Here is a 23,639-nt window from a genome sequence, read left to right on the forward strand (position 1 = left end):
CAATGAGACCAACAAAAGGGTTAATCTTTCAACTTCCTCAGTAAGTGACACTGAAGGTTATCCTTATACTCTCTTTCCATTCTCCCACCCTTACAAATGTGACATGGGTGGGAGTAAGTGGGGAAAATGATAACTAAAAATCAAGGAAATAAACATTTCAGACAAAATGCAAACATGTGAAAAAAATCAAACAAGCTCAATAACAATTTACTTCAAAAAATAATGTTGGCACTTGTCTTGAATGCAGTTAGATGAAATTTAATTTATATTACAGAATGCCTTTTATCAACAGGGTGATATAAAGGTCCATGTAAAAGATTACATTAAACATTTCTTACAGTTTTAGAAAGCAATTAGATTTAAATCCCAGTACAGAGAAAAAAAACATTTCTTCCTCCTTCAGACTATTTTACTTTGTTCCTGACATTCCTGAGGTCTGGAAGTAATTACTGAAGTGTCTGGAGAGTTGGACTTACCCCTTGCCCAGGTTCCGGTGGCTCCGTTTTGATTCTTATAGCTGGCATTCCTTCAAGCATTAGCAAACTGCTGTACTCCACATCCCTAGTGCCTACAGAGCTCTGCAGAGAGGGAGAGAGTGGGGGAGGGGTGGGAAGAAAAGCAGCCCATCAGAACAGTTCTATTCCCTGAACTCTCAGCCACAAACATCATCCTCAACCCAAGCAGAACACAAAGCTAGCAAGTTAAAAGATCTCTTTTAAAATCAGGAAGAATACCTTTTCCTGTTAAGACGACAGCACACAGGCTGACACACAGTCCATTTTGATATTTTTAAAAAAGAGCCACGAATCCCAAGGTGTCGACTGCTGGAGGTTTGCTGGCTCCACCCTTTTCTAGGGTGGAGTATAGGCTGCTAATTTACTACTGCAGAGCAGAAGAGGTCCAGCTGTTACGCAGATTGCTGGGAAGAGCTGCCTCCCTGCCCTGTGCAAACAGAACACTGGTGCTCCAACAGAGCGGAAATAAAGAGAGGCCTCATTCCCTCAAGCAATGCTATTCACAGACAATGAGGGATGAATAGATGGCATGACCCCCACACCACCTCACAACCCCACCCCTTCTCCAAAAGAGAGAAATGTAGTCTCCAGTTCTAAACATCTAACAGCATGATGTGTGAAAAACTGTTTGATGTGATTATTTTGGTTAACACCCTCTGCTTAGGGCATTTATTGCTGGTAGAACAAAATCAGAGAACTCATCTGACTTAGCATTTATGTACTTCCATTTAGTGTTGCTACAACATTAACAGTACAAATGGTTGCATTTGTGCATTAATGCAAAATACATTTTAATACATATATATGTTGCATGTATGTGCAAGTCCATACATAGGAAGATGGATCAAACAAATTATACTGAAAATTTACAGTCAAATCATATTAGTTGATAATGATGACATTGCAAGATAAAGATGAGGGTAGACTGAAACACACTTTCTGAAAATTTAACTGTTGCTGTGCTGTTGAAAATGTATTCTCTTCAAAAGGTAATCTCCTAGCCTAGGCTGCCAGTAGGCTAATATATTATGCAGTCAAAAGTCTCTATTTGATTCCTGAAAGTCACAACAAATATTGACTTGGAGGCATGGCCATGAAACGTAGAGCCTAAAAGCAATTTCTCATCAGTTTGATCAAGACTGCCAAAAAATATACTGCTGAAAGGAACTCAAAACAATCTGCTCAGGAAACAAGAATAAGTTGGATCACACCAGAGTCCCAGGTTCGATTCCAGCCGCGAGCGACTGTCTGTGTGGAGTTTGCACATTCTCCCTGCGTCTGCGTGGGTTTCCTACGGGTGCTCTGGTTTCCTCTCACAGTCACAAAGATGTGCAGGTCAAGTGAATTGGCTATGCTAAATTGCCCATAGCGTTAGGTGCATTGGTCAGAGGGAAATGGGTCTAGGTAGGTTAGTCTGAGGGTCGGTGTGGATTGGTTGGGCCGAAGGGCCTGTTTCCACATGTAGGGAATCTAATCTAAAAAAAAATTCAGATTGTCTGAAATTAATTTTTGTGTAAGTCAATTCATGTATTTAGTGAAGACTTCATGGCACATTAGCATCTTGTATCACTGCAGACTGTATGCTCTCGTCACATTATGTCCACATTTGTCCGAACCACATACATAGAACCACACAGGTACAATGGATTGAATGGACTCCCATGTTGACATTAGTGGTGAATCAATCCAGAAGTCTGGCATACAATAAACACAGCCATGATAGCAAACGTAATTCACTGTCTACTACATATCATCAAAGCACAAATTTTACATCTTTTTTCCCCTTTCCCTCCTCTTACAATTTCTCTCTTCCTTACTGATTTTCTCTCCTGCTCTATCCAACAAGTCAACTATGAGCAACTTTTCTGGAGTTCATGTCATGATCAGCTAACCCAGCACAAAATGTGGAGCTGCCATGTTTGCCTGAAAATTCAAATACTTCTCCCTCTTAAGGTTCGCTACCAAATTGCTTCTTAATTTCCAAATTACAGGCCAGGGTTACATGCATCTTAAACTAGTTATCGGAAGGTAACTACAGCTTAAATTTAGTCATAACTCATCCTTCTTCCCCCACCTAAGTCCAAAGACCTCAGCAAATAATTTCATTAGAGTGTGATCTAACTGTTCTTCTCAAACCTCCCTTCTATCACTTTGTATGTAAATATCCTAAGCAAACCCAGTATGTGGAGCCAAATACAAGATGACCACATTTTAGTATTCAAATTATACAAATTTCCTGGTCTGTGAATCACTATTCCCTAACCTCCAATAATGCCACAACTGTTGAACACACCAACATTATACACTGGTCACTGTGTTAACCAAAATCTTAACTGACATGCCACATAGCAGCATGGTGACAAACAAAAGGGCACTCTGCAAACAAAATAAAGGTTGACCTCTTGTTTCCTTTTTAGAGAACAAATCTCAAGACTGGAGAGTGAGATAGAGTACTCAACACATATTATAAAGTGCTGACCATAGCAACTTTCAAACAGCTTAAAATAAACAGGGGAAGAGGAGACTACTCAATTGACTCTCAACATCAAAATGTGCCCTATTTGCCAACAGAAAAATTTCCATAGCCTGAATATTTGTGGGTTTGAGGAAGGAGGGACAAAAGATTAGCTCAATAGTAAACTGAGCACAAATCTTCTGAGGACTGTTTAATGATTCCTGACCTAAATGTCAAGAAAAGAGGACTCCTCTTGGACACATGCCTTTTGCGCTGAATTACTCGACAGCATTCACAGTCTAGACTGACATGAGAAATGACCACTTGGTACCAGAGGAAAACTCATGTCTGTAAAATATACTCCAACGAAAGGCAGCACCTTCAAAAAGTGAGAAAACTGGGAGGAAAAAGTAGTTATAAATTGGATTTCTTCATTGTACTAGCAGCTAAGGTGACTATTATAGTTTACACAAGTCACACAATGCCCAAGGGACATTGATCTCAGCTGCTCTGTACGCATCAGCCACATTGGCCTAGCACAGATAAGAACACAGAGCTGCCAATGGGTTGTCAACAAACGTTGCAGAGGTCAGTACTCCAGCAAGACTGTTGCCTGGAAACCAGGAGGCATACTCAGAACAGAGCTTTGACAAAACTAGATTCAGAGCGCCTGCAGAGTAAAACATGTGCAATACTTAGGATGCACTCACAGTAGATTTATATTCACAAAAGAATTTGAGACTGATGTCTTTCAAATCTGTCAGATTTGCTGCTGAACAAAGTGCCCAGCCTAAAAAGTGCACTAATTTTAAAAACACTTTCAACTCCAGCCAGAAATTTATACAAAAGCTCTGTACAAATCCAATGTTGTCAATAACACTTCCTTTTCCAATAAAGTGGGTGTGTGAAATCTTCATACTTTGTTCATTTAAGTTGAGAAAAACATTTAGCTGCAAGATGAAGATTCATACTAATATGATTAGATTCGATTAGATTAGATTAGATTACTTACAGTGTGGAAACAGGCCCTTCGGCCCAACAAGTCCACACCGACACGCAACCCACCCAGACCCATTCCCCTACATTTATCCCTTCACCTAACACTATGGGCAATTTAGCATGGCCAATTCACCTAACCTGCACATTTTTGGTCTGTGGGAGGAAATCGGAGCACCCGGAGGAAACCCACGCAGACACGGGGAGAATGTGCAAACTCCACACAGTCAATCGCCTGAGGCAGGAATTGAACCCAGGTCTCTGGTGCTGTGAGGCAGCAATGCTAACCATTGTGCCCACAATGGTATGAGAAGTTGGGTTCTAAAATAGAGGTAAATGAGTACTTTGTTTTTAGTTGTGTGAAGGTGACTTGGCTTTTTCAAAAAAAAAAATGGGTTAGAAACTTCTTTTGAGCACTAGGTCATAACAGCATTTCCAAGCAAGCATGTAACTTAAGTGAAACAACTACTGGGTGAGATAAATGCTGCAGTGCTTACAAGCCTAAGGTTTACAATCCAGAGAGAAAAATTCAGATATGCTTCAAATCCAGTTTAGAGTAAAAAGATATCTATACCACCAGAAGGTTAGTTTCAGTTTGGCAGTCTCCAGGCCATGAGGCGGGAAAATGTGCTAAGGTCTTTTAGCTGTCTATGTAGACTGGGCTTGGAAAATTTTTAAAAACACGTTTTTTTTCTTTCCCCAGACAGTTCATTGAGATTATATCTGTGTGACCTAGGAGCAACAGTGATGGAAAGAATGCTGCATTTGGTGAACATGCAGAAATTTGCCAAAAGGAAATGCCTACTGCTTTGTCAGTTCAGTAAATTAAAGAGTAAAGGAGCGATATTTCACTGGCATTTATTGTCTGTAAAGCATATAGCGGGGAAAAAGGCCGATTTTTCTTCTTTTTGGCTGTTGATACTTTTTAACATTGTCTTTTGTGTGATACATACATATCCTTTTGTTAAAGGTACATTGACAGCCTATTTCAATGACCGAATACCATGGTAACCAAACTGCAAAAACATTATGGTCTGTCAAGCCAGATTTCAACCCGAATCTGTCTTATCCAGTATTACCAACCATCTAGGATCTTAACAACTGTACAGTTATACGTATATTGACTTTCACTGCATACTTCTGCCTGTACGTCATGATTTCAACTGAAGAGCACCAAAACTCATGGAAAAACTATCGAGAACGTATATGTCACTTCAAAGTTATGATGGATGTGCAAGGGAACACCAACAGAATTACTGCTCCACTACCACCCATTTTTTGAAGTCTTAATAATCCTCAGGATGTTTTACTAAATTAAAGGTGACATATAAGTGCAAGTTATTGCTGTGAAGTGTGTTTTATATATTCACAGAGGCAAATAACTGAACCAGAAAATACTAGAAATGTTCAGGACAGTCTGCATCGATGGAGGCAACAAAGAGATTAACACTTTGGGTGTGGCCCCTTCAACATGTTTTGACAAAAGAAGATTCATACCTGAACCTCCACCCTTCAGCTTTCCACCAATTGTTGATTGCTTGCTTGTTTTTTTTTTATTTACAATGGTCAGTTACAGAAAGTGCCAGCATTTTCAATTCAAGAATACCACAAAATAATTAGGCCCCATAACATAAGATGTGGACTTCAGGGCAATTTTCTCCATAGTAATTCATGCAGAGGCTGCACTAAAATCATTCCTTCACAACTGTGGTAGCAATGTCCACCCTCATCAAAACAGCAATGACAATAAATATGAACAGTACATGCAGAATTTGAGTTTCAATTTGTCTCAAGGAAAGATTCACCTCTCAGGAGTTAAGGACATCCCGAAAGAACATTGCAGCTATTCAGTGTGTGTTTTGAAGGGCGCTCACTAATGTAAGAATTGCTGCAGAGAATCTACATACAGCAAGATCCCATTCATGTAAAAATGACCAGATATTTTGTTTAATTATGTTGCTTGAGGGATACATACTGGTTATGATACATGCTCTTCTTTGAAAAATGTCATGAATCTTCTATATCCAGAAGACAGGATAGATGGAACCTAAGTTTAACACCCCAACCAAATGACAGCACTCCCAGCAGTGCAATACTCCCTTAATCTCCACCTAGATTACTTTCCTGGGTCTCTGGAGCAGGATCGAACTATGACCTTCCAACTCAAACAGCGAGAGTGCTACCACTCAACTAAATTGACACAGTCCAATGTGAACATATGCACAAAGCAAGCATCGTTCAAGTATACATCTGATTTGGGGAACATTTTTTAAGTACCATCAGCTGCTGCCGAAGCAACAATATTTTCAAACTGTAAGAATACGATGGCTTGCAAAGTTACCACAAAGCATTCAGATCATGGATGAATTTTGCTGACTAGTGCCAACCCTAACATCGCTTAATGGTGTTGATTCAGTTAGTTAAAGTCCGACCTAGTCACATAATTTGGAGATGCCGGTGTTGGACTGGGATGTACAAAGTTAAAAATCACACAACACCAGGTTATAGTCCAACAGGTTTAATTAATTGGAAGCACATGAGCTTTTAGAGCGCCACTCCAACTACCTGAAGGAGCAGTGGTCCAAAAGCTCGTGCTTCCAATTAAACCTGTTGGACTATAACCTGGTAATGTGTGATTTTTAACCTAGTTCACATGTATACTATCAACATTGCAAATGTACTGGAGTCTCCACATCATACAAGAAAGAAAGAAAAGGTCATGATTTAGGGTGTGTCACCTTCTCAAAAAAGGTCCTGCTACATGTTTTTCATTGTTATTTTATTTTGGCATGTGCACTCCACCCAACACCAAACTTGTTTTACAAATATTGCTACACAGAGATCTCACTCTTTATCCATTCAAATCTATGTTCCCACCTAATATTAAAATTCACAGAAAAATCCAATGCTACATCAAAATAAAAGGATGCCCAATTTACGTTAGCGTATGTTAAGGTGTTTTAACGTATGAAAGCCCAATATTACAAAATCAGGCTTTACAACATAATTGTTACAAGTCAGCTATAATAAGTATAAATCTTAAGATTAAAAAAGAGATTTCTGAAAGGAACATGAAGCATGGACATGATTTAACAGGACGACATCATAACAACCAGAAGGTCCTAGATTCACTTCAGAATAAGGTGTTTACAAATTCACATTCTACTCCTGCAATGGATTATGAATATTAAGCTATTAAAGTAGCATCAGAATTAATTCTATTTTTGAAACACTAACCCTAATCAATTGCAGTAGACCACCATCAGATCGGAAAATGATTGCATGCAGGAGGCCGTTCTCCCTGTCCAGTTTTTGCTGGCTCTCTGCAAGAGTAACATATCCTCCTGGTCTTTTGCCCATACCTTTGCATACTCCCTTTTCAAGCGATTGTCCAGTTCCCTTTTGAAAGCCACAAATGAACCTAGCTCCAATAAATTCTTGGAAAATGCGTTCAAGATTCTAGCCAATTCCTGTATAAAAGTGTTTTCCTCAAGTCATCTTTTGCCACTCATCTCATACTGGTTCTCTGGTTGTTGATCCTTACACCAAGGGAACAGTTTCTCTGTTTCTCTACTGTGCACAGACCCTTCACGAATTTCAAAACCTCAATCCAATCTCCTCAATCTTCTCTTCTCCAAGGAGACTTCTCCTATCTTTCCACACAACTGCAGTTCCTCATCCATGCGACCATTCTAGCATACATCTGAAATGTAACCACTCCTTCCTAAAGTGCCCCAGAACTGGACATTAGTTAGGGTTTATTCAGTGTTTTATAAAAGTTGCTTTCACAACTGTGCCCTTACTTTTCCAGTCCAGGATGCTGCTTGCTTTTGTAGCTACTTTCTCAACTGCTCCTGCTACTTCCAATGATTTGTACATACACTTTAGGTTCCTCTGTCCCTGCATCCCCTTTAGAGTTGTACTCTTTTATTGCCTTTCCTCATTCTTCCAAACAAAATAAATTACCTCATACTTCCCTGTGTTAAATTTCACCAGTCACATGTCCATCCATTCCACCAGCCTATGACCTTTCAAAGTTTATTGCTATTCCCTTTAGTTTGCAAAACTCCCAAATATTGCATCATCCAAAAATTTTGCCCTACACACCCAAGTCTAGGTCATTAACGTATCAGGAAAACCAGAGACCGTAATCCAAATGTGTACCTTTCTCCGATAGAAAAACAGCTGCTCACCAGTTACATGTCACTCAGCCAATTTCATATCCAGACCGTCAGTCATTTTAATTTCACGTGTTTGAACTTTGCTGACAAATCCAGTGTGCAACACATTATCAAGCACTGTTTGGAAGTTTACAAACACCACATTTACTCTCTGTTACCTCAAAGTCAATCAAATTAGTTAAATGTGAGTTGATCTCAGCAAGTGCCTGTTGTATTTCCTTAATTAATCTAGGTTTGTCCAAATGACTTAATTTTGTCCTACATTATAATTTCAAAACCCTTCCTACCATCAATGTTAAACTGACTGACAAGTACTCACTAAGTTTACCTTTACATCCTTTTCTGAACAAATCAGAACTATTTGCAATTCACCAGTTCTATGGCACAATCTTGAAGAATTATGGCCAGTGCTTCCACAACTTCCATCACTCCTTTGTTCAGGATTCTTGAATGGATTCATCTGGTCCTGTTGCCCTATTAACTTTATGTAGAACTAGCCCATATGATAAAACTGTGAGCTACAGATGCTAGAAATCTGAAACAAAAAGAGAAATTGTTGGAGAAGATCAGCAGGTCTGTCAGCATCTGTGCGGAGAAAGCAGACTCAATTTTTTCAGATCTACTGAGCCTTCATCAGAACTCAATAATAATTTTTAATGCCTCAATTTAATCATTTCCTAGCCCATCTTATGAAGCAACTATCCTTTCACAAACTTAGCAACTTCTTCCTTGCAAGAGACAGATAGAAAGGTTCTCATTTAATATCTCAGTCTTGCTGTCTGCTTCCACACAAATCTCCTTGTAGGGCCTTTCACTATTTGATGGCTACAGAGGAATTTTGGACTTTGCTTATGTTAGTTGCCAGTCTCTTCAGATACTCTCTCTTTGCTTCTGTTTTTTACCTTCCCGTCTGAACACTCAATATTTTGTCTGGTTTTCACTGGTATTATCTAACTGCCATACACGAGTTTTTTTTCTTCATCATAAGCTCAATCTCTATCATCATCTTGGGACCTCTGGGATTTGTTTACCACATCTTTTCCACTCTGCGACTGTATCCTCACTGTACTACTTCCTCTTTAGTTTCTTTCAAAGCAACCTGTTCAGAGATGTTATTACACACCTCTGGATCAGGTGGGACTTGAACCCTACCTCCCTAGCTCAGAGGTAGGGACACTACCATTGCACAAAAATAGCCCCTACTTCCTATTTTTCTAATCAACCTGCTCAAAAGATGTTATTACACACTGCTGGAGCAAATGGGACTTAAACTTGGGCTTCCTGATGCAGGGGAAGGGACACTATCTCTGTGCCACAACAGGGCTGCTACTTCCTTAAGAACAGGATTTCAATGGCTTTAGCCTGCCGATATTTGAGTGCAATTAACCAAAGTCAGATTTGCTCTCGCTCATTAAAGTTGGCCGTGCCCCAATTAATTCCATTTCCATTCCATTCTTTGTATCCTTGCCATAGCAACCAGACAAAAATTACAAGATTATAATATATTTTCAATCAGCTAAAAACGCATTTAAACAAGCAAAGTCATACATGCAATCTGATTTATCATGGCACAACATTATGTATGAACTAAACACTGCTTACCAATGGGTATTACTTAACATGCAGGAAATCCTCATTCACGAGTTGCATCTGCCTTGACCCACCCTACCCCGCTTCAGCAAATGAGGCTGCTTTTAATTCAGGTCTTCTCAAAATAATTATTAAAGAGCTGGAGAAAGTGAATATTTTGTTTTGACCGTTTCCTAAATATCAAAGCAGCAGCTGACTATGAGGCAAATTCCTTTTAAATCATAAAAGGAAAAGTAAAATGTGTGTTGATTTACTGCCAGGAGTGTACTTGCCACTTTGTCAGTTAAAACCTTTGGTAATAAGTCAGTGCTGTCTTCCACCTAGTGCTGAGCAAAAGTGGACCAGATTTTCACTACGCTCCACTGCCTTCAAAGTAACAGACATCTAATCTCTTTTTTAGCTCCAAACCAACAGGGGATGCACAATCTAATTTCAAGGCTAGAATGTCATACAATTTTGTTGCCAACAGCATATTGTACAAGACTACGTGGCAGAGCATTTTACATTTGGAGGAAAAGCAGCCTTTGTCACATAAAGAAGAGTTGGCGATGGGAGAAGCTTCTGTGATCAGCTCCTAGATCAGTAGATTAGATTAGATTAGATTAGATTAGATTAGATTACTTACAGTCCACACCGCCCTGCCGAAGCGCAACCCACCCATTCCCCTACATTTACCCCTTACCTAACACTACAGGCAATTTAGCATGGCCAATTCACCTGACCTGCACATCTTTGGACTGTGGGAGGAAACCAGAGCACCCGGAGGAAACCCACGCAGACACGGGGAGAACGTGCAAACTCCACAGTCAGTCGCCTGAGGCAGGAATTGAACCCGGGTCTCTGGCGCTGTGAGGCAGCAGTGCTAACCACTGTGCCACCGTGCCGTACTTCCACTGAACTCCTCATATCTCTGGCTTAAAATCTGATAGAGGCCCCTGTGTGACAGACATTGTTACATCCTTCATCACCACATCACCTTGCATTGAATAGCATTCAAAATATTCAGAGAATTTCTGTATCCATAATATTTTGGTTGTGCAGATTCAGAAGAGGCTACAAAAACAAACTGCAATGCTGAGAGTGAGAAGATTAAATTTAAATGAAAAGCATAAAAAATGCCTTCCATCCACCTAATCAATTCAAAGTGTTCTTGTGCAAAGAAGGTTTCCTAACTCTAATTCATAATGAAGTTCTTCCCAAGTGAAGTGAGAGAAGCTGGTGGAAGGCTGCAGCTTCTTATATTGAGATCCTGGAGATGTCTGTGATCTCTAACTTTGGAGTGTTTGGCTACTGCCTCCTGCCGGGCAGTCTGACTCAGCTGAACTGCTTGTGCCCTGGTTGATACTGGAAGAGGAAGTAAGCAAATGTGCTTCGGTCCCAACAGACACTACCCAATGGTGCAACTGCTGTTTTCACCAACATCAGAACTCACCATTTCCCACAGAAGACATACTGTAGAAGTGACAGCTCCTTTAGAGACTCTATTTGTTCCACCAAGCTCTCTCTCGTGGTGCCCAGAATTTGCAGAGCAGCCAAAGCTGCAAAATCTTTTGCAGTGAGGACCCATCTGGAGTATCAACAGCGGTGAATACATACTCCAGGGTAGGTTGCAGAGTGGCAATGCTGAAAGAGATGAGACTGGAGACCGCATGAAGGCTCCTTCACAATCTCAGCCATAGCGCTAAAACTCCACATGGGCAAGGATTAGATTGCCTCTGGTGAAAAGATGAGTCAACCTTGTGCAGATCAAGCACATGCTTTATTTTAAAACTCCATGCATGTGAAGAGGGCATCAATGGGTAGAACATTTGTTACCCATTCCTAATAGTCCAAAGGGCAGTTAAGGGTCAACCACATTGCTGTGTGTCTGGAGTCACATGTAGGCCTGACCCAGGTGAGGATAGCAGATTTCCTTCCCTGAAGGACATTAGTGCACCAGATGGGTTTTTCCCGAGAATTGGCAATGGATTCACAGTGATCATTAGACTCCTAATTCCGGGTTTTGTTTTATTATTGCATTCAAATTCCACCATCTGTCCTAGCAAGATTCGAATCCACGTCCCAGAACATTATCTGGGTCTCCAGATTAAACAGTCCAGTGATAATACCATAAGGCCATCGCCTCCCTGGCTAAGAACCAGAAAAGAAGGTGGAAAGGGTACATAAATAATGAGTGTAAAGTCAAAGTGGGGTTGAATGCGAGAAAGAAAGGAACCAAAATAGTTAGTCAGATTGATGTTATTGCGTGGCATGAAGAACGCAAAGGAAAAGATAGATGAGTTTGGAATGTGAAAGAGAAGGTCTGCAATGTCCTTATTGAGGAATGAGTGAGAGCTACGTCAATGGGCATTGCTAACAGAGTTGGAGAGATGAAGCATTGTACTCACTCTTGTTCCTGTGAACTCATCGAGTTTCGTTCTACATTGAACCCATGTCTTAGGAGAATTGTTGTTGACATTAATGCTTGTTTCTCTTTTTGTCCAATGCAACCTGATAGAGGCCTTCAAAAAGTAAAATAGCTCAGTCCTCACATAGTTAAATGTCATTGAAACTTGGTGTGCTCAATGCCCCTGCTTACACAGTTTCCGCTAGAGTTAAAAGCAGAGCTTTCAGTGTTGTTTGTTGTAATAGGTATTTTTTCTTTCTTTAAGGATTAATGCTGAACATAGTATTAAGTTTCAACCAACTTGGTTATATGATAAGGACTTGGCTAGGGAAAGGTAGAACGAGTTAGGATCTGGAAGAGGACAGACTGGAGGACAACAGTCTTAGTAATAATGTCTTATTTTACAAGCTAGTGATTTTCCTCTCACACTTTAGGGCAAGAGGACCCTGTAGATCTAGTCAGAAACCAAGGATGGAAGCAGCTACCTGTCCCAGTAAATGTTGGCAGTGCATACTCAAACAGCGTTAGTGAATAAATAGATAAATCAAATGTTTATTCAAATATTTAATTAGTTTAAACCAAAAATTAAGAACATTGTGACTAAAACTCACCAACAAATGAGTTAGAAAATAAGATGAGCAGATTTCATCAACATCTAACCAGAGGAAACCAAGTGGCTTTCAAAAAAGGGATAATGGATATTATAACCAGAGATGTGTTCATGATTTGAAAAAACCAGCTTAATGCTGCTAAAGATAGAAAAGTGCCTTAGAGACCATAAACACAAAATAATTTATTAACAGCATAGCTAATTTGCTAACACCACAGTCAAATGTGACATTAAAACCCAGATCAGTGGTTACATTTAGTTTTGCACATGCAAGTTTCCTAATTTCAGTCACTCCATCAAATATGACAAGTTTTTTTTTCAAAAAGAGGCATCCCCGTGGCTATGTTCATAAGTGTATAACAGATACAAGTGTCAGTATATCAGAAGACATTCAGTTTCAATAGTTATATAAACAAACACAACTCTCACTAAAAATTACTGCTAAAGGTCCGTTTCCATGCTGTACAAATCTATGACTGTGTGCAAGTTATGAATTTTGAAGAACATTTCTTGACCTGAACTAGTCATTCTGTTTCTCTCTCCACAGATGATGCCAGAACTCAGTATTTTCAGCATTTTTTGCTTTTATTGCACATTCCCAATATCAGCAATATTTTGCTTTTGTTTACTTCTATTACCACATAATAGACTGAATACAGGTATATACCAAGGAGGATGATTATCAACCCAATGTCCAAAATATGTGAAATGGGCAAAACATCTATAGCAGCGGTCCAAAGTCATGGCCAGGAGATCGGAATCATATTTTTGCGGTTAAAGGCTTTATTGAATTCAGCCAGCAAGGTGTAGATCTGATTATTACAGACTGGGAACTAACATTCAGATTAGGCTCTTGCAAGATGGAATGGGAACACAGGATAGCAGCGGACAGAGAGAGTTACCATGGAGCCAGCTGGAACAAACTACTCCTTCTGATTGTACAAAGTATTTTTAACTTACTAATCCCATGGCAGCTTCAAACAGCCCCTTCAAGAATCAGTGACCAGCCCCTTCAACACGTACACACAAGCATAGAGACTGCAGATATCACACCAGTGTATGTGAACATTTCAGTCGGGGTCCAACAACCTGTGAAGGACCCCAATTAACTTCCATTCACTTTAGGCACAGACACTGGGTGCTCATTCACAGACCTGCAGTAAAGTTGAATCAGGCAGGCACTGGCTGTTCAAAATATATCCAAGATATCCACCTAAACTTCCCTCTCCTTGTTACCCATGTTGAGGCAAGAAATGGGTGAGTGGCTATTTAGAAACCTTAGTTCTCCAGATGGTTATCAGTCCTGAATGAGGCATTGTAATGTCATGAGCATTTTCTCTGCTGAGTACAGGGATTCACACAGCGGTGTACTTCCACATCTTAGTAATCATTCTTTCTGTACAGTTCAAGATAGGAAGTGCAAGCGTGTTAATCAACTGTGAGGTGGGCGAGGGGGCAGGAGTGCCAAGATAAATTCAGTTTAAAATCCGAAGTTTCACTTCAAGCATTGTGTAACAAGAACAGGGAATCCTTGTTAATTTCACAGAACACCAACCCTCCTTGCAAAGCATTTCTGAAAGAGAAACAGGGTAGCCAGTTCAAGAAGTCCATGCCAGTTTTTATGCTCCACACGAGCCTCCTCTCACTCTATTCCAACTCACCCCACCATTATATCTTTCTTTCCCTTGTTGTGTTTATTTAACTTGCCCTTAAGTACGTTTATGCTTTTTGCCTCCACTATACCTCATGGTTGCAGTTTCCACATTCTTGTCTTTCTCCCTAAGATTTAATAAGTAATTCAGAAGCAACTTCATTACTGATTATTTTATATTTATAGATTTTGGTGTTGGTTCCCACATGAAGTAAAAACATTTTCTGTGTGTAACCCATCAAACACCTTCAAAATCTTAAAGATCGCCAATCAAGTCACCCTCCCTGTCTTCTCTTTTCCAGCAAATAGAGTCCAGTCTGTTTAGGCTTTGCTGATGGTGTTAGCTAACTCAGCACTGGCAATCGATTTTAGACCTTGCTGAACATCTGTCAAATTGTGCATTATCATAAGCAGTAACCATGCAGAAGATTACTTTTTAAATAAATTATGCAGAAGTACAGCAAATAAAAGAAACAGGGGAATATGCATTGTAGTTCATCATCTAGGTGTTACAGAATGCACACTACAAAAACCATGCTGACTGAACATTTCTCTATTTCAAAGTAAAAAGAGTTACAAAAGTTTCTTTTTGAAAAGTGGATTCTCTGAACTAAACCAGGGAACAAAAATCACTCTAGCGGATACAAAGTAGACTTCAAGTCCAGAATAAGTTCCATTAGACAGGGTGTGGCCTTTGCCCAATTAAGATACATCACAAACCAATATTAACCACTCCCAAATGTCAGGAATGTAATGGTCGTTGCTATGACTGCAGCCGTTTGTACTGGATTAGGGTGTGGTTTAACAGGAGGGTCTGGCATGAAGGAAAACACCAACACAAACACACAGAAGCAGCTGTGACCTTTAGCTTTACATTGCCATCTTGTTTCAAGAACTACATTAATTCCCCCTTACTTTACCTCTTATAAAGCCTCGGTTTCTATTTTTTTCCTTGTTTCTTGATTTTCCAGAAATCAGAGATGGCACAATACAGCAACATAATGTCAGCTAATAGAGGGGACATCACCTGGTGAACACCTTTAAAATCATTATAGTGTAACCGGGCATAGAATCAGTGTGTTTTGCATGCGGCAAACAGCAGCAGACTATTCCAATGGATGCCTATCTACTGAACCCATGCAGACCAGTGAATTATCATAGTACAATGCTACTCTGTGCTGAGGTAGTTAATATCAGCCTCTACAATGGGGTGGCCACTGTAATCAGACCACCGGGTCTCAGAAAAAGAAAGTAAAAAGATAACTGTACCAAGGCTCCTACTCCTGACCAAAGTCTACTATGGAAGTAGAAGTTGTTCATTTAGCAACTCCTTCTGGGAAGTACACCTGAAAATGGTGAGGGAGGGTAATCTGGCCTAATTGTGATGCTCTCAGTTAATAAATAATATGTCAGCACTCAATGTTCCTTACAGGTCAAAAATAATAAAGGTAAACAAAACAGAGAGCCACACACACACACACACACACACAGGAACATAGTAAAAGGAGCAGGCCATTTAGCCCATCAAGCCTGTGTCTGCATTCTTGACAATAGCTGATCAGCCATTTTCCTACACTACGTCTACTGATTTATGTCATGAACACGTTCAAAGATCAAGCTTGCACAGCCATCTGGGATCAAGAATTCTAATGAAGCACCACCCTCCAAACATCTTTCCCTTAACTTACCTGCCCCTTATTCTGAGATTAGAGTCTCTAGAGTCACCAGCCAGGGAAATGTCCTATCTAGACTTACTTTGTCACATTCTAAGAATTGTAAATTTTAGTGAGATTGCCTTGCCCTCCCCTCCAATACAGCTGAGCAGCCTGTAGTACCATTGACTTGACGATGACAATTTGTGATCAGAGGTACCATATCTTAGAAGTCTGCCCCATACACTGTGGAAGCTGCTATAATTAAGGACCAGATGCCTCACAAGGATGGATGCTGGGGAAGCATGCCTAAACCCTCCAACCATGCCTGATGCCTCCAGAATGCCTCCCCCAATTAGGCCAACCATATATACACAGCAACTCATTCCTCCAACTAGGCAATGTTGGAGCAGACCAGAAGTCTGCTTAAGATGAGGTTATGATGCAAGGATCAGTTTTGGAAGGCCTTGCTGTAGAATCCAGAACGGGCGCATCACATTATCTTTGGATGCTGAGAGTTGCACAAATGGACCAAGAAAATAGGAGATGTGATGGATGCTGAAGAGCAACAACACCCTGCAGAAGAGGAAGGGAAGGACATTGAATGTGATGCTATTCCTCCTGTTCATCACATGCAGCAGCATTGGGCGCTACAAACTGAACAGGTCTTAATTGACATCATTTCCAATAGATGAAATTTGGGTGAAGTTATCATTCATTGATTGTAAATTTGGTGTATTTCAGAACCAACTGTCCAGTTTATACTCCAAATCAAATGCAGCTTTGATTACACTGTTTGTTGGTTTGTGCTTTGCTTTTCCTGTTCTCAATAATAGCTAAAATTATCAAAAATTTAACGATTTTACAACATGCGATGCTTCCACAGTGAATAAATGACGAAACATGACACTACGCTGGATGTTAGAGAAAGAGTAGCACACATAGGGTTCTAACATACTATGGACTGATAGCCTCCATAGCTTCAATTTTGTAGCTGCAAATGCTATGACCGTCAATGAGACAGATGATGATGTACAGTGGCAATCCATGTCCAAATGTGAGCTTATATTTTCAATGAAATGTCAACCATGCCACTTTTGTGTCCGCAGGAGCTTCGGTCATTCATTTCACTGTCATTATTTACACAGTGAAGGGCAACTCCTGGCCTGCAGCATTTGACCTGAAGCACAACTGGGCTTTAGATATGGCAGCAACACAAATGCTAGAAGCTCCAGGCAGCAGTGAGAGTTCCACTGCTAGTGAGCACCAGATAGGACGAGAGCTGTGTTGAAAGAAAATAGCATTTACATAATGAGGTGAGCAGTGAAGGATTGCTGGAGATAACTTAGAGTTCACAGACAGAAAGTCTCCAGTAAACTCCAGAAAATTGATACCTAGCCAATTTTTGACTAACATCAGCCTGGGAACAGTAAGAGACAAAGCGGAAGAACCTTGGAACTAAAAGCATGGTGGGTGTTCAATGTTGACCGCTTTGGGTACCATGGAGTGATTGCTCAGTTCCTACAGGCATTTCTTTCCTCCAGGTACTCAAGCAATTATTTTCAATTTGCCAATAAATGAGACAGAACAAAAATATGATTTGTATTTGAAACTGAAAAATACACATTTACTGTTGGACTTTGCACAATTCTATAATAAAAATACTGAGTGGATCATAAGATTTCATTTCAAAACGCATCAAAAACTCAAGCCAGGATCATTTATGACACAATTTAGGTTTTTAATATTCAGATACAATGTGTTATGCCTGGAGTTTCCACTGAGATGACATTTTTAAATATAAATTCTGACAATGTTAAGTGCTGAGAAGTATACTTACAGCTATTAGTCAAAACCCAAGTTGAGTCTGCATGCAATCGCTGGCTCCAGCCATGAACTGAGACAATGGAACAGCAGCCATATTGATATAATATGGGATGGCTCAGTGGTTAGCACTGCTGCTCACAGCAACAGAGACCCAGGTGACTACCCTCAGGTGACTGTGTAAACTTACACAGACATTCTCTATATATCTGCACAGGATTCCCCTGGGTGCACCTATTTCCTCCCACATTCCAAAGATGTTCAGGTTAGGTGGATTGGTCATACTGACCAGGAATTTGAAGTTTAATGTAGATGAGCCATGAAACATGTATGGTTAAAGGGATTGGGAAGGGAGAGGGATGCTCTTCCGACGGTTGGTTCGAACTCAATGGGCCCAGTGGTTTCTTTCCACACTTTAGGGATTCTATGATATGGTAGGTGACTGCAAGCCAATCAAGCAAATTTTATTTTGAAACATCACTAAGAGCTTTACTGAACTTCAGACTTCACCTTGTTAGCAGATTCTCCTTGCTAGTTCCAGATGCAGCCTCCTGAAGGATCCCCATCCCATTACCTGAAACTCCAACCTAATCCATTACTCTCCTTGGCACAGACAACATTGAACATACCTAACCTCTACACATTTACTCCCTAGATTTCTTAGTTTTCAATGCTCACTGACAATACCATTGGATGCCTTTTCAGTAACTTTTGCTTACATCGGAATTTCACAAAAAAGGTTATCCACTCCCTCCTATTTTTGAGCTTGCCTCAGACCATCACAGACACACTCAATTCCATTGTGGAGTCATTCTCTTTTTATTGCCCTCTTTCTTTCCAGGCTTCAAGTACTACATCTTCATGGTTACTTTCCTTTCCTCAGTCTTCTTCCTGAGTTTAAAAGAACTCTTGCAGTGCAATTGTAGTGTCCCTATCTCCGGGCCAGGAGATGCAAGTCAAGTCCCACCTCCTCCAGACGTGCGTAATAACATCTCGGAACAGGCTGACTAGAAAATATATTTCCCTGTAGCTTGTCCTTCCCTAGCCCCAGTTTGGCATTAACTTCACTCCCTCTCTCCTCCGCCTCATCTGCAGAGGTCAGGCAGGAATTGAAGTGCAGCAAGAAGTTCTCAGCATAAATGTACAGTCAGTTGTCTGAAGATGATATCAGCAGAAAGTATATAAAACTCAAGAGAATGGAACCAAATCTAGATCCTGGAGAAGGAGGGGCAGAAAGAGAAGCAATTACATATGATACTCTAGCAAGAAGAGCTTCAAAAGATGGAAATGAGAGACTGTTTAAGGAAATCAATGGCTTCAGAGCGTGATGGCAAGGGCCAAACATGAGACCGTTTGCAGTTTGTAAGTGTAGTTATAATTGACTTGAGAAGTAGTTATTTTGTGGGAGTGAACACAAACATAAGTGGCTGGTTGGTGGAGGTGCAGGAGCAAAAAATGGGCTGTGAAGGTGACAAATATTGAGATGGCTCAGTGGTTAACATTGCTGCCGCACGGCAACAGAGACCCAGGTTTGAATCCACCCTCAGGTGACTGTCCGTGTAAGTTCGCACATTTTCCCCTAGGTCTTCATGGGTTTCCTCCGGGTGCTCCAGTTTCTTCCCACAATCCAAAATATTCAGCTTTGATGGATTGGCCATACTGAATTGCCCATAGTGTCCAGGAGTGTGTAGTTTATGTGGATTAGCCATGAGACATGTAGGGTTACATGGATTGGGGGTTTTGGGGGGGGGGGATGCTCTTCAGATGGTTGATGGGAACTCAATGGGTCCCATGGCCTGTTTCCACACTTTCGGGATTCTATAATTCTATGATATGGTGACTGAAAGAAGGAGGGCAAAACAAAGAGAATACTCCACAATGGAATTGACAAATGTCTGTGATGGTCTGATGCAAGTGATGGAAGGTGGCCTTCTTCTGAGCAAAATCATGTGATAAGACATGAGATGTGGTAAGGTTGAAGGGGTGGTTGACATAAAGAGCAGGACAGCTTTAAAAGTGTAGAATTTTAACTTTCCAACAATCAACTACAGAGGGAAGAGTTTACAATTGAAGGACAAAGGTCATTAAGTTCAGTTACTCTTAATATATAGATCAGAGCTGAGTACTGTACAGTTATTTGCTTCACTAAGTGTGGAATAAACAATTATCCACAAGTTTGGTATTAAAATCACCATATTCTCACAGTATACAGGAGATGAGTTTTGAAAACATGTTCACTGGAGGAGCTTACAAAGTGCTTTGAACTGACAATACAACTGCTACAGATTTGAAAACAAAACAAAAATACCAGATATAAAATGCAAACTTATGTTGGAAGTTCAAGAAAGACTTACCTTTACTTGGTACTTTTCACAACCTCAGTGTGCTATTCCAGAAAGCTAGGTGAGAAATGATAGAACTGAAGCCATTTTTCAAACACTTATAAGGTACACTTTACAGATATACATCTGCTACTTACCAACCAATCAGTTCCGCCCAGTTCATATTTATAAGGGTTTTAGTTAATCTGCAGAGTGCTCACTGACTACAGATAGTTAATGTATAAAACTCTTAGAACATCCCAAAGTTCTTCAAAGCTAATTAAGTGTTTTTGAAGTGTAGTCATTGTTGTAATGCAGGAGACATAGCAGCCAATTTATACACAACAAACCCTCTCAAAACAGTAATGGGATAATGGCCAAATATCATGATCCTTTTAGTGACATTCATCAAGGAAGAAATATTGGGCAGAATATCAGAGAAGTCCTATGCACACCTTCCAAATGGGGCCACAGGATCCAATTTCTGATCTTAGCAAAAGATTGCTCCTGGAGAGTTAAAGATTCCAAGCTTTCCAAAAAAACCTCATCAGCAGGTTAATGAACCTTCAGTTTAATGCCGTTCCCAAAACAATTACATCTGATTTCTGCCTCATTTACCCCACAACCTTTTCTGAAAAACCTGCCACTTACCAGATGTCCTGCAACTCACCAGCATCCCTTGCATCCACACCATCTTTGAAAACCCACAATGTACCTGGACAAGCATTATCAATCTGTAGCTGCCATTCACAGTTGCTGATGTATGCCCCAGACATGGCAGACAGGGGAAATTGGTGCCTCCCTGCATGGGCAGGGATCCAAAGGTTCTGCAGGATGGGGTGTTAGATGCTAAAACACCAAATCTTGCCAGCCTGGTTGCTACACTCTGCTCTCTGGAGAAATGCCCAAGTGGATCAATGTCATTCTCCATTTTGCCAATGTTAGTGTCACCACCTTCTCTTTGATACCTCACGCTCACTCAATCTCTGCTTTGTATCTATCTTCCTTCAAGGCTTATGCTCTGCTATGTTCTCTATTGCTTGCAATATTTGTTTATAGGATGTGGTCATCCCTGGCTAGGCCAACGTTTATCACCCAATCCTAATTGTCCTTGCAAAAGTGGTAAAGAGCTGCCTTTTTGAATTGTTGCAGACAGTGAGTTGTGGGGATACCCACGGTACATTAGGAAAGGGAGTTCCAGGATTTTAACCTAGCAACAGTGATGTATTTCCAAGTCACGATGATGAGTGACTTGGAGGAGTTCTATAGGTAGAGTTATTCTCAGGCATCTGCTGTCTTCATCGTTGAGGTCACTGGTTTGGAAGGTGCTATCAGAGGAGAATTAGCATTTTGTTATCCTCTGGCATCTACAAAAGAATTAACTGGGCAAGGCTAATTGAAGCTCTTTTTTTTCAGTCTGTCTAGTTTTTACATGTACAATGAATAACAAAATATATCTGGTCTGATCCTATAGCCTATCCTTTGTCCAACTGCCATCAGGCATTTTTCATTTTCATAGTCTACATGTCTGGGCTTTGCAATAGTGTGGGTGTGGGTGTGGAATGGGTGGGGTTGATTTTTTAAAAAAATCCTTTTGCAGTAGCAAAACATCTACCACGAAATACAGAAGTAAAATGTTTTTGAAGAATTCATATACTTTCATGAGACCTAAATGTTGTGCTAGGATCATTAAATTGTACTTGTATAACATGGGATCTCTAAGCCATTTTCTAATATAGAGCAAAATTTGCTTTTCACTGTTTTGATTAAAAACATAAGGAAGTTCCTTTTTGTTTTAAATTGGAGAATTCTAGAAAAGCAGCCAGCTTGACTGAGCCCGATGAAACAAGATTGATATGTTTGACTGTGATCCTTAATCAATTTGAGAACCAGCAGTTCACTTGTTGGCGCTGAGAGTTCAAATTTTATGGTTTCAGGATGCAGGTCAAAGCCTTGAGCACAAACCAACACTTTAGGACCATTCTGGGAACGTGTTGCATGGTTGGAACATAGCAGAGCATAAGCCTTGAAGGAAGATGGATACAAAGCAGAGATCGAGTGAGTGTGAGGTATCAAAGAGAAGGCGGTGACACTAACATTGGCAAAATGGAGAATGACATTGATCCATTTGGGCATTTCTCCAGAAAGCAGAGTGTAGCAACCAGGCCGGCAAGACCTGGTGTTTTAGCATCTAACACCCCATCCTGCAGAACCTTTAGGTCCCTGCCCATGCAGGGAGGCACCAATTTCCCCTGTCTGCCATGTCTGGGGCATATATCAGCAACTGTGAATGGCAGCTACAGATTGACAGTGCTTGTCCAGGTACATTGTGGGTTTTCAAAGATGGTGTGGATGCAAGGGATGCTGGTGAGTTGCAGGACATCTGGTAAGTGGCAGGTTTTTCAGAAAAGGTCGTGGGGTAAATGGGGCAGAAATCAGATGCAAGACACCCCCTGGTATACCGCAGGCAATTAATAACCAGAGTTTGGTAAACTAGGATGAGAAACTCACCAGATCGCACAGTGAGGAACCCTCCAAAGAATGCACCTCAAATTGGACATAGCCAAAAAATGTAAGGTTCAGCCCATAGTTACAAATGGCATACCTTGATGAAAATATAATTTAAAGTCTCCACTACATGAATTTAAACTCTCCCCTATTTGAGTATGTGGCAAATCAAAACAGTATCTGCAACAGCATAACTGAATTGCAAAATAATGAACAAATTCCGAAGGAGGGTGCTACTGTAACCAGATGTTGTTCTGTTCACCCAGTTGACATTGACAACAGCAGCATCCCATCTTAATGCAAACAATGACATTGTTTCAAAAGAAGATGTGACAGCAGGTGGATATACCTGGGTTATGGGCTGGAGAGGGCAGTGCTGGCAGAACAGTGAGGAGGGACTGCGATGTGTAAAACCAACTCATCTGTTTCACCACTGACATCATCCACATTAAACACTGCAGCTTCACCAAGCCCCAGTCTGTACAACATCAAGTACTGGTTCCAACAAAACATCATTCTGTAACTTTACAAATATTCTTTTTATCAACTCAGCTAAACCCAAAATGTCCTCAAAACCAAACAACAGCACTCAGTCAGCTGTGATTTCAAGGGGAACAACACCAACTCGCATTTATGTAACACTTTGAATGTCATTAAAACTGTCCACATGTTTCACAGGAGCATTATGAAAAAAGTTAAATCTAGCCACATGCAGATACATTTGATTAGAGTCATCGAGATGTACAGCATGGAAACATGCTGTACATCTCAATGGTCAACCCATCCATGCCGACCAGATATCCTAACACAATCTAGTCCCACCTGCCAGCACCTGGCCCATATCCCTCCAAACTCTTCCTATTCATATATCCATCCAAATGCCTCTTAAATGTTGCAATTGTACCAGCCTCCACCACATCCTCTGGCAGCTCATTCCATACATGCACCAC

General features: G+C 40.5%; 1 long non-coding RNA gene across 1 annotated transcript in view; it reads right to left on the bottom strand.

Moving 5' to 3' along the window:
* Positions 1-439: 439 nt before the first annotated feature.
* The window catches only part of LOC122557204, a 36,979-nt gene continuing 13,779 nt past the window's right edge, over positions 440-23,639 (bottom strand). The window contains exon 3 of the long non-coding RNA XR_006313767.1: positions 440-578. This is a non-coding gene — a long non-coding RNA (uncharacterized LOC122557204). The remainder of the gene's footprint in view (positions 579-23,639) is intronic.

The sequence above is a fragment of the Chiloscyllium plagiosum genome, chromosome 15 (assembly GCF_004010195.1).
Source record: "Chiloscyllium plagiosum isolate BGI_BamShark_2017 chromosome 15, ASM401019v2, whole genome shotgun sequence".
NCBI classification, from domain to species: domain Eukaryota; kingdom Metazoa; phylum Chordata; class Chondrichthyes; order Orectolobiformes; family Hemiscylliidae; genus Chiloscyllium; species Chiloscyllium plagiosum.